The sequence below is a fragment of the Lithobates pipiens genome, unplaced genomic scaffold, assembly GCF_037356315.1.
Source record: "Lithobates pipiens isolate NorthernLeopardFrog02 unplaced genomic scaffold, aLitPip1_a1.2 Scaffold_13, whole genome shotgun sequence".
In the NCBI taxonomy this organism is placed as follows: domain Eukaryota; kingdom Metazoa; phylum Chordata; class Amphibia; order Anura; family Ranidae; genus Lithobates; species Lithobates pipiens.
The window spans coordinates 525,946,957-525,959,852 of record NW_027507718.1 but is presented as its reverse complement, the minus strand read 5'-3'; the positions used below and the strand labels follow the sequence as shown (position 1 = coordinate 525,959,852).

General features: G+C 47.0%; 1 pseudogene; it reads left to right on the top strand.

The window, feature by feature from the left end:
- The first annotated feature begins 210 nt into the window (after positions 1-210).
- Positions 211-12,896, top strand: part of LOC143975946 (proteinase-activated receptor 1 pseudogene) — a 70,011-nt pseudogene continuing 57,325 nt past the window's right edge.

The window sequence follows — 12,896 nt, the reverse complement described above, 5'->3', positions numbered from 1 at the left end:
AAGTGTACTGGTAATTAAAGATATAGAAAATAGATGGGAAATGTTTTGTAAGTACTACGGTGGTAAGCAATCATTTCAGTGCATTAGAGCGAGGTCTCCCAAGTAAACAATGTAGAAGGATCACCACCTCCTTCTCCTCCTCCTCGGATGGTAGGATAATCACAAATTGATAAAAAGGAAAATTGAATCATCAGACATTAGATCTCTGAAGACTCCTTCTGAAGGCTCATCGATAAGGCTTCATCTAGATGGGGACCAACGTCCTATTACCTCTCTTCTTCCTTAGTGTCATCAGCTTATGGAGTGTGGATTGCCAGGATGACACATTACGTAAGCAACCATAATATGCCATATTTAAAGGAGGATCCAAGTTTCTGCAGTCTCTAGTGTCTGTATTTAGCATTTATGAACATGTCATAACATCTAAGATTAAGCTGAAGAGACAAGAGTTGATGTTTCTCATCACTTGGGAGGTTCTGTTGCTTTAAAAACCCCAGTAGTGCTTGCAGTAGAGTAGTCTACCTGCTACATGAAGGGTTAATAGTTTGGTTTATTATTGCAGTATATTACTCAGTTATTTAGATTTTTGTATAATGTTTGGATGAATGGATGGATGGACGGTAACTTTGGATGGGTTGGGAAATTTCTAGCCAGGAAATGTCTCATTGACCATGTTGGGTGATAGGTGAACTCAAAGGGCATACCTACAGTATGTGGAGCATGTTCCTCAGGAGACAGATGTGCTTGAGGAAGAGGCCACTTGATCTCCACCTTTCATAGTGCTGCGATCATCAATTTTATTAAGCAGAGTGCTGAAAAAAACCTACTATTAATATTTATAGAAAATTGATCAAGGCAGCTTAAACAGAAGTCTAGTTTTTCCAAATGTATAACAGTCAGGGCAGGACTTACCATTGGGCTTGACTGGGCTCAAGCCCATGGCCCCTGCCAAATAGGGGGCCCCGCCGAGATACATAGCCGAGTGTACTCACAGATACACCCAGTCCTGTCCTATGATGGACATAACACAGGGACTGAGCGTGAACGTGAGCCAAGCCGAGTACACTCGGATACTCTCTGCTCCGCTCGGGACTGCGACAGGACCCGAGAGCCGCCAAGAGGACCCGAGAGCTGCCAAAATGTATCTCGGCGACGCCATTTTTAAACGTCAAGACTGCAATGACAAGGCTACAAATGACACTGGGGCAAGTCTGCAAATTACAAATCTACACTGACAAGGCTGCAATGACACTGGACAAGGCTGCAGATGGATGGGCAAGGCTGCAGATGGTGCATTGATGGGCATTTAAATGTACGTTTTTTTCCTTAAAATCCCCTCCTAAACTTCGGGTGCGTGTTATGCGCTGCTGCATGTTATACGCCGATAAATCCGACAATGTATAGAAGGTAGGGCCCGAAAATCACTCAAGCCCAGGGGCCCCCACCGCCCTAAGTCCTGCCCTGGTGAGGGGGGGTGACTTCAGGCCTTGGGTTTGGGTGCTGCAAGGATCCCCAAAAACACACAAAGGAAGCCCTTTTCTGGAGGCACAGGAGCAAGGAGAGGACAGAAGGAGCAGGTCAGCACATCCGGGAGATCTCCTGAGAGTCAGCTGGGTGGGCTGTTAAATGTTGTTGGAAGAACAGCAAGTATATATATTGTGAACGATATATACTGTATGCATTATAGCGGTCTATGCAGCAGGTGGCGCTGCAGTGTTATAATGTGTATTCTATGGTAATATAATCAGAGGAAGTACCTTCCTTGTTGTGTTATATGTACTTGTTTGTCATTCCGTTCCTGTTTCCATGCTGTAAAGACACGTTCTGGAATCTTCCATAAAAGTAAAGTGTATTGCTGTATACAAGAAGCTTCCAGTGCATTATTTCAATACTCTGACAACAAGTGTCAGTCTGGAGGAGTGTGAGGAGAAGTTAGCCTGGAGGGCTAGTGAAAAGGACAGCTGCAGCCAGGTGGGTTGGCTGTGCCGGCAAAAGTGATGCTGGGATCAGTAGCCACAGGAGAAATGTAAGCTGGACACTGAACCTTTGCTACACTTCCAAGAAGCCTTGAGTTCCTGCCTATATCAGGCTATTGCTCTAATCTGACTCAGTGTCTTGTCAGATGTTCACATTAAACCAGCTGGGTTTCTGCAAGTGAGTAATGGAGGAAATGGAGTGTATATAGAGACTGTTTATAGGGCTGTATATAGAAAGAGTTGTCCTTGAAGTTGTTCTGGTCAAGTGGGCATCCCCTAATTTCCAATCCCCAAGTCATGGACTTTTGTCTGACTCTGAGTACCTGTGAAAATGTGGTGTCCCTGCCCGGGTGGGGGATCCCATTCTACTTGTGGCTTCTTAGGGGGTGCGCTACATATCTAAAGATTTATATAGAGGGATCAGGACCTCCTTCCTCCTGCTGATGATCTGTAGTGAAGAACCACACCATTTCGTATACTTTTTCTATTGTGTTCAAAGTGTTTGCTCATCTTGCAATCATCAGAAATGAACACCCTCAGATCTTCTCTTTCTCTAGTTCCTGCTAACACTGCTCCCCCAATATAATACACTATGAGCAATTCCCTAAGTGCACTGTTATCAGGGCAGGACTTAGGGCGGTGGGGGCCCCTGGGCTTGAGTGATTTTCGGGCCCTACCTTCTATACATTATCGGATTTATCGGCGTATAACATGCAGCGGCGTATAACACGCACACCCGAAGTTTAGGAGGGGATTTTAAGGAAAAAAATTTACATTTAAATGCCCATCAATGCACCATCTGCAGTTTTGCCCATCCATCTGCAGCCTTGTCCAGTGTCATTGCAGCCTTGTCAGTGTAGATTTGTCATTTGCAGCCTTGCCCCAGTGTCATTTGTAGCCTTGTCATTGCAGTCTTGACGTTTAAAAATGGCGTCGCCGAGATACATCTCAGCAGCTCTCGGGTCCTCTTGGCAGCTCTCGGGTCCTGTCGCAGTCCCGAGCGGAGCAGAGAGTATCCGAGTGTACTCGACTTGGCTCACGTTCACACCCAGTCCCTGTGTTATGTCCATCATAGGGCAGGACTGGGCGTGACTGTGAGCGGAGCTGAGCCGAGTACACTCGGCTATGTATCTCGACCCCCTATTTGGCGGGGCCCATGGGCTTGAGCCCAGTCAAGCCCAATGGTAAGTCCTGCCCTGCCCCTCACCTCAGACTAGGGGCGCCCTCATGGGCAACTGACAGCCTCCTCAGTACTCCATCTCCATCTTTCACCCTACTCATGCCTGGCTCATGCGCCTTTATAAGGAGGCCTGCCCCCTGCCAGCTCTTTTACTGGGGATTGGCTGAGGTCCTCAAAAATATACATGACAGCCCCGCCTAGCTTCCACCCACTATGTCTAGAACATTCTCCAATGTTCTAGAGAACAGGGGGAGGCACCAGACGGGCTGTCAGGATGAGTCATCTAGCCCTTGAGTCACTAAACCCTGACCCAGATTCACAACCCAAGCCTGGCTCTCAGCAAAGCCAATTAGCCTACACTAACAACTAACCTATTTACACTAGCACACTATCTAGAGGGTGATACAGATATAGTTATAGGGAATTCCCAGTTTAAGGAAGGAGGTCCTGATTCCTCTATATAGATCTATAGGTATTACAACAGGGATCACCAGCAGGATGAAGGAGCTCATTATTCCTCTGTATAGATCTTTAGTTATCAATAGAGGGGTCACCAGCAAGAGAAAGGAGGTCCTGATTCCTCTATATAGATCTGTATATCACTAGAGGGATCACCAGCAGGAGGAAGGAGGTCCTGATGGTTGCTAGGGGTTCCTTCAGCATTGAGCCATTTCTGCCTCTCGGATAAGTTCCCACTCACATCATTGATCTTTTTAGCTATCTGTAAGGAGGTAATTCTTCCCAATGACCACAAGTGTAAGGACCATTCTTCCCACTGACCATCACACTAATGTATCGTGAGTTGTAGATTTCTAATTGTTAGCAGGGGTTCTCCAAGACTGGAGAACTATTTCAAAGGTTCCTCTGGGTTGAAAAGGTTGAGAAAGGCTGATATAGAGCTTTAGTTATCATAAGAGGGGTCACCAGGGAATTGAAGGTGCTCATGATTCCTCTGTATAGATCTTTAGTTATCACTAGAGGGGTCACCAGGAGGAGGAAGGGGGTCCTGATTCCTCTTTATGGATCTTTAGTTATCATTAGAGGGTTCACCAGCAGGAGGAAGGAGGTCCTGATTTCTCTACATAGATCTTTATATCACTAGAAAGATCAACAGGAAGAGAAAGGAGGTCCTGATTCCTCTATATAGAGCTTTAGTTATCACTAGAGGGGTCTATATATAGCTCTTTAGTTATAACTATATAACTAGAGGGATCACCAGAAGAAGGAAAAGGGTATATAGTGGGGGATTCTACAATGACCACCAATGTAATGGGGAATTTACAATGACCACCATGTGATGGGGGATTTACACTGACCCCCATTTGAGGGGGGAATTTGCACTGACCCCCAATGTGAGGGGGAATTTGCACTGACCACCATGCAATGGGAGATTTAAAACCACCCACCAATATAAAGAGGGATTTCTACACTGACACCAATGAAAAAGGACCATTTACACCAACCACCAGTGTAAGGGGGAATTTACATTGACAACCATTGTTGAGGAGAATTGTACTGGCCACCAATGTAAGTGGCACTTCTACATTGACCACCAATGTTAGGGGGGGTTTACACTGAACACCAATGTAAAGGAGGATTTACACTGACCACCAGTGTAAGGGGATTTACACTGATCACCAATGTAAGGGCAATTCTGCACTTACCACCAATGTAAAGGGAAATGTGCACCGATCCCCAATGTAATGATTAATTTACATTGACAATCAATGTAATACGGGATTTTACATTGACAATCAATGTAATACGGGATTTTACATCAACAACCAATAAAAGGGGATTTCTACACTGACCACCAATGTAAGAGGGCATTTACACTCACCGCCAATTTAAAGGGGGCTTCTACATGGAACCCCAATGTAAGGGAGGATTCTAAACTGACCACAAATGTAAGGGGACCTTCACACTGGCCACTAGTGTGAATGAAAGGATTGTACACCTGCCCCAATGTAATGAGAAGATTTACACTGACCACCAATGTAACTGAGACATTTAGCCTGCGTTCACAATTGTGTGTGTCGGAATGCATGCAAAATCACTTTCCTGGCACCACAGAAATGTGCTGCCTTTTAGCAGATAAACAGCAGTGCCATTCATTGTTAATGGCACCCTCACACAACTGCTGAGATGTGCGTATTCACATGCATCAAAATTCACAGTGCTGTGGCACCATGATATTTTGAAAAAGGGTTCCACCTCCAATTTGCTTACCTTTGCAGAACAGGCTGATGTTTGTCTTAATGACCACAGTTGTCAAGCATGCCCCTTTACCTCCCCAGTGGGCAGCATTCAGCAGAAGTGATGGTGGATATGACCCCAGGGGGACATGATATACATATGAATGTGGCCTTCTGTTTACATATAAATGCCACCGATCCGCAGCTATTTACATATTAATGCAGCTTCCTTACATGTAAACACAGGGTCTGCAGGTGAGTCATCTGTACATGGAAATAGGGTAAACCTGGGCAGCATTAGTAACAGAACTTCACACTGAAATATCGGGACACAGCACGGGACTAAAATTTCAAGAGACAGGAGAATTTAAACTGGGATAGTTGGCAAGTATGAGGCAGATGCTTTGGGCCCCACAACAACAACAGGGCCCAGGGCGGCTGCCCCTTCTGCCCTGCCTTAAAGACGGCCCTGTCTGTAGAGCTCACTTACAAAAAGATATTGAAAAGGTAGAGTTATGGGCCGGCTCAAATCACAGTCATTATTAACAAAGCCAATCAGAGTCAGTCATGTCCTTAGCCTACCTGTGTCCAACAATGCAGCCTATCTGTTCATCAAAGCAGCCTACCTGTGACCATCAATGCAGCCTACCTGTGTACCTGTGTCCATCAATGCAGCCTACCTGTCTCCACCAATGCAGCCTACCTGTGTCCATCAATGCAGCCTACCTGTGTACCTGTGTCCATCAATGCAGCCTACCTGTGTCCATCAATGCAGCTTACCTGTGCCCATCAATGCTGCCTACCTGTGTACCTGCGTCCATCAATGCAGCCTACCTGTGTCCATCAGTGCAACCTCACCTGTGTCCATCAATGCAGCCTACTCGTGTCCAACAATGCAGCCTACCTGTGCCCAACAATGCAGCCTACCTGTGCCCAACAATGCAGATTACCTGTGCCCAACAATGCAGCCTGCCTGTGTCCAACAATGCAGCCTACCTGTGCCCTACAATGCAGCCTACCTGTGTCCATCAAAGCAGCATACCTGTGTCCATCAATGCAGCCTACCTGTGTTCATCAATGCAGCCTGCTTGTGCCCATCAATGCAGCCTCACCTGTGCCCAACAATGCAGTCTACTTGTGGACATCAATGTCACTTCATCAGTGCCCAATAATGCAGCCTACCTGTGTCCAACAATGCAGCCTACCTGTGCCCATCAATGCAGCCTACCTGTGTCCATCAATACAGCCTGCCTGCGTCCATCCATGCAGCCTGCCTGTGCACATCATTGCTACCTACCTATGTCCATCAATGGAGCCTACCTGTGCCCAAAAATGCAGCCGACCTCTGATCATCAATGCAGCCTACCTGTGTCCATCAATGCAGCCTACCTGTGCTCATCAATGCTGCCTACCTGTGTCCATCAATGCAGCCTACCTGTGTCCAACAATGCAGCCTATTTGTGTCCAACAATTCAACCTACCTGCATCCAACAATGCAGCCTACCTATGCCCAAGAATGCAGCCTATCTGTGTTCATCAAAGTAGCCTACCCGTGTCCATCAATGCAGCCTACCTGTGTCCATCAATTCCGCCTACCTGTGTCGATCAATGCAGCCTCACCTATGTCCAACAATGCAGCCTACTTGTGCCCTACAAAGCAGCATACCTGTGTCCATCAATGCAGCTTACCTGTGTTCATCAATGCAGCCTACCTGTGCCCATCATTGCAGCCTACATGGGTCCATCAAAGCAGCATACCTGTGTCCATCAATGCAGCCTACCTGTGCCCATCATTGCAGCCTACATGGGTCCATCAAAGCAGCATACCTGTGTCCATCAATGCAGCTTACCTGTGTTCATCAATGCAGCCTACCTGTGCCCATCATTGCAGCCTACATGGGTCCATCAAAGCAGCATACCTGTGTCCATCAATGCAGCTTACCTGTGCCCATCATTGCAGCCTACCTGTATCCAACAATTCAGCCTACCAAGAGCATTGCTGGCCTAATCATCAGATCGCAGAGGAACATCGCTGTAAAGCTTTAATTTCAATTGCCGAGTGTTCCCATCGTTTGCCATCACATACAGACCCTCCTCTGGGCCAGGGTACTTTAATACACGACACACATCCCGGCATTGGACAGGTGACCTGTCTATTAAAGGACCCGGGTTAGGAAGTGGGGCTGTGTGTGACAGCGAGTGTGAGGAACACTTGGCAATTCAAATGAAAATTTGAGGACTGTATATATACAGTATCTCACAAAAGTGAGTACACCCCTTACATTTTTGTAAATATTTTATTCTACCTTTTCATCTGACAACACTGAAGAAATGACTTGTCTACAATGTAAAGTAGTGAGTGTACAGCTTGTATAACAGTGTAAATTTGATGTCCCCTCAAAATAACTCAACACACAGCCAATAATGTCTAAACCGCTGGCAACAAAAGTAAGTACACCCTTAAGTGAAGATGTCCAAATTGGGCCAAAAGTGCCAATATTTTGTGAGGCCACCATTATTTTCCAGCACTGCCTTAACCCTCTTGGGCATGGAGTTCACCAGAGCTTCACAGGTTGGCACTGGAGTCCTCTTCCCCTCCTCCATGATGACATCACAGAGCTGGTGGATGTTGGAGACCTTGCGCTCCTCCACCTTCCATTTGAGGATACTCAATAGGGTTTAGGTCTGGAGACATGCTTGGTCAGTCCATCACCTTTACCCTCAGCTTCTTTAGCAAGGCAGTGGTCATCTTGGAGGTGTGTTTGGGGTCGTTATCATGTTGGAATACTGCCCTGCGGTCCAGTCTCTGAAGAAAGGTGATCGTGCTCTGCTTCAGTATGTCACAGTACATGTTGGCATTCATGGTTCCCTCAATGATCTGTAGCTCCCCAGTGCCGGCAGCACTGATGCAGCTCCAGACCATGACACTCCCACCACCATGCTTGACTGTAGGCAAGACACACTTGTCTTTGTCCTCCTCACCTGGTTGCCGCCACAGACGCTTGACACTATCTGAACCCAAAAAGTTTATCTTCGTCTCATCAGAACACAGGACATGGCTCCAGTAATTTTTTGGGGGGGGGGGGGGTGACGCATAATGCTCATACACCTTGGAGGCGGGGGTGTAGTTTGGCATGTTTGACCTGGGCTCTGGATGACCTTGTTCCCGCACTGAGTTCCACTATAAGTTACTGATCGCCGTCATTACTACAAGTAGTATAAAAAATAAATAAATTACAATTCCAGTCCATATCTATCAGAAACCATGAATCAGACTGAGACAGAAGTACAGTTAAATCACATTTGTTTAACAATAATAATAACAAAAAAAGGTAAATGTAGTCAAAACATAGCCAGAGTTCAGGAACCGGAACGGATAGTCAGACAAGCCAAAACGTCTGGGAGCCGGAGATCAGCGTAGTAGAACAGCAAGCAGGATCTGGAGCCAGAAGAAATGTCAGCCAAGCAAGTCTTTTAACAGGAACACAGGAGAGCGTCTCTAGAGATGTGACCAAGGCGAAGGCAGAGAAGATCTGGACTGGGTAGCTTAAGTAGGCAGGACTGACGAGCAAGATATCATCAACAGGTGATTGTGGAGAGAGATAGGAGCTGGCAGTTAGCTGACAGTTGAGCGGCCAGCTCAGAGAAGGAAGGGCTGAGCCCAGACCTGATAATATCCCACAGTTTGTAGACGCAATAAATTTTGCGCAAACCAACCAATATACGCTTATTGGGATGATTTTTTCTTTTTTATCAAAAATATGTAGCAGAATAGATGTTGGTCTAAACTGATGAAGAAATTAGATTTTTAAATGTTTTTTTATTGGATATGTTTTATAGCAGAAACTAAGACCCCTTTCACACCAGGGCGTTTTGCAGGCGCTATAGCGTTAGAAATAACGCCTGCCATCCGCCCTAAAACTGCTGCACCATTGTGTGTAGTGTGAAAGCCCCGAGGGCTTTCACACTGCAGCGGTGCGCTGGCAGGACGTCAGGAAAAGTCCTGCCAGCAGCTTCTTTGGAGCGGTGAAGGAGCGGTGTGTTTACCGCTCCTCCACCGCTGCTCCCCATTGAAATCAATGGGTCAGCGCTGTAATACCGCCGGCAAAACGCCGCTATTGCGGCGTATTGCGGGCGTTTTTAACCCTTTGTCGGCCGCTAGCGGGGGGGTAAAAGCGCCCCGCTAGCGGCTGAAATGCGCCGCAAATCCGACGGTAAAACGCTGCTAAAAATAGCGGCGTTTTACCGCCGACGCTATGGGCGGTGTGGTGTGAAAGGGGTCTAAAACACACATATATATATATATATATATATATATATATATATATATATATATATATATATATATATATATATATATATATTGGTCTTTTTTTTTTTATAGTGCAAAAAATAAAAACTGCAGAGGTTATCAAATACCACCAAAAGAAAAGAAAAAGGGGTCCCCTATGTGGTGGACTTTTAAGGCACAAATGTTAAGGATTTAAATAGCATATATATGTATTTATGAAACATTTATTAAGACGAAAAAAAAAAATTATGACGCCTTAAATATATAAAAACATGAAGTGTTTGGACATCTGTTAACACTAGTACAACATGTAATTGTGTAGTACAATTATGCGGTTTCTCACACCCGACGCGTTTCGGAGTCTATAGTTTCCTCCTTCTTCAAGAGTGAGAACAGGGAGAAACCAGATGTTTAAACAGTGTATATACGTCAATGATTCCAAACTTTAAAAGCGTGTATTTGAGCACAGATAGCTCCCAGATCTTCACTCCAGGGGTCCCCAGTGACAAGGAACATGCAGCCATGGTTTGAAGGCCTGCAGTTGTCATCAAATGGAAGGCCCACAATGCACCCGAACCCCCTCTCCTCCACCTGAAGGAGGATTGTTATGCAGACTGAATGACACGGGAGGTCGTCACACTGGGGTCGGAAACAAAGGGAGAGAGCCTTGTAATTATTGAGCTATTGCCTGCACCGAGGGCCTAGGCCCCAGGGTGATGCGGTGTAAGAGAAGTCCAGCTAACAGACGCATGCCTGCGCATAAGTACGGGCGCACCAGTGTAAAGAAGGACTTGCATTGGCGTGTGTGCACACGGGTGCATGGACGGGCACAGGCGCACGCCAATGCGTGTGCATGCAGGCGCACGCCAATGCGCGTGCATGCAGGCGCGCGCCAATGCGCGTGCGCGCACACGTGCACGTATGGGCGCCAAGTAGATATTTAAACTGAGCATTGACACATGAACCTTGCTGATTGGTCTTTCAGCTAGTGCTTGTTAACCCGATCTGTTCCTGTTTCCAGTATCTTGACTCGGCTTCACCTGAACCTTCTCCTTGACCTCCGCCTGTCTACCTGATCCCGGCTTGTGCTTGGCTCTGCTATTGCCTGATGCTCTTGTACCTTGCTGCCCATCTGTGTACCGAACCCGGCCCGTGTCCCGTTTTTGCCTCTGCCCTTTGTCTCGGTACCTGCTCTGTCCGGCTGTTGATGACCCCCTGGCTTACATCCCGGCTACGCCTCCATCTGCTGACCCAGCGACACCATTGACCATCTGCTGACCCAGCGACACCAGTGACCATCTGCTGACCCCAGCGACACGGAGCTCCGATCCTCAGAGCCTGTCCAGCGCTCTACAGCCATCTGGTTCCTGTCAAGGTCCGCCGGCCAGCACCGTCCACTACATCGGCCCTCGTGCCACTCTGTGTCCTTCACTCCCTGTCACCACTATCAGGGGCGTCGGGCAGGAGGTGCAAGAGAAGCCCCCTTTCCAGCTCCATCTCCACCAGGTACGTGACATGCGGAGTCACAGCTCTTTTCGTTTGGCCGCTCGTCTCATCATCCAGCCTTCAACTGAGGCAGATACCACCAAAAGAAAGCGCTATTTGTGGGTGGGGGGGGGGGAAGACATAAATGTTATTTGTGTAAAGCGCTGCACGACCGCGCAATTGTCAGTTAAAATAACGCAGTGCCGTATCACAAAAAATGGCCTGGTCATAAAGGGGGGTATGAAGGGGAGGGGTTATATACACTATATTGTCATAAGTATTGGGACACCTGCCTTTGCACGCACATGAACTTTAATAACACCCCAGTCTTAGTCCGTAGGGTTCAATATTGAGTTGGCCCGCCCTTTGCTGCTATAACAGCTTCAACTCTTCTGGGGAGGCCGTCCACAAGGTTTAGGAGATGTGTCTATGGGAATGTTTGACCATTCTTCAAAAAAGCGCATTTATGAGGTCAGGCACTGATGTTGGACGAGAAGGCCTGGCTCGCAGTCTCCGCTCTAATTCCTCCCAAAGGTGTTCTATCTTGTTGAGGTCAGGACTCTGTGCAGGCCGGACAAGTTCCTCCACCCCAAACTCGCTCATCCATGTCTTTATGGACCTTGCTTTGTGCACTGATGGGCAGTCATGTTGGAACATGAAGGAGTCATCCCCAAATTGTTTGTGTGTGTGTGGTGTGTGTGTGGTGTGGTGTGTGTGTGGGGGGGGGGGGGGTTTAGAACCCCTTGTCAGGTTTTGCTGCTATTTTGGGCACCACTATAGAGATTTTCCCTAATTGTCTGTCTTTTACACATATTGGGTGTGCTATTTCAATTACTACTCAATTCTTTCTCTTTCAGAAGGATCACCTTTTTTTGGATTTCTCAGTAAGTGCACACATCTGAATACATGAATATATTTAAATGCCTAACAAAAGTGAATTGTTGGTCCAGAGCCATTCAATATACATTCAGACGTTTTATCTTCTTGTAGATTGGTGAACTATATCCTGAGCAGAACCAGACAGCTCCATCCCTGGACAGCCACTTAGAGCAAACAGCATTTACACCATCGGTATAAATATACACTATATTGTCAAAAGTATTGGGACACCTGCCTTTACACGCACACAGGGGAGGACTGACCATTCGGTCACTGCCCGACGGCCCCATGCCACTAAGGGGCCCCATCAGGTTTTCCAGCCTCAATAAAACCAGGGGCAGTATGTAAAAATCTGTGTTTTTTAAAAAATCCCAAGATTTTAGCTGCCCCGCCTCTCCAGTAACTTTGTGTGCATGTGTATTTTGTGTGTGTATATTGTGTGTCTGTGTGTGTATACTGTATGTGTGCGTGTATACTGTGTGGCCCCATAATCTATTGCCTGGGGCCCCCCCATAATCTTCTATTGCCCAGGAGCCCCATAATCTCCTATTGCCCGGGGGCCCCATAATCTCCTATTGCCCGGGAGCCCCATGAGTTGTTAGTCTGCCCCTGCACGCGCATGAACTTTAATGGCATCCCAGTCTTTGTCCGTAGGGTTCAATATAGAGTTGGCCCACCCTTTGCAGCTATAACAGCTTCAGCTCTTCTGGGAAGGCCGTCCACAAGGTTTAGGAGATGTGTCTATGGGAATGTTTGACCATTCTTCCAGAAGCGCATTTGTCAGGACAGGCACTGATGTTGAACGAGAAGGCCTGGCTCACAGGCTCTAATTCACCCCAAAGGTGTCCTATTGGGCTGAGGTCAGGACTCTGTGCAGGCCAGTCAATTTC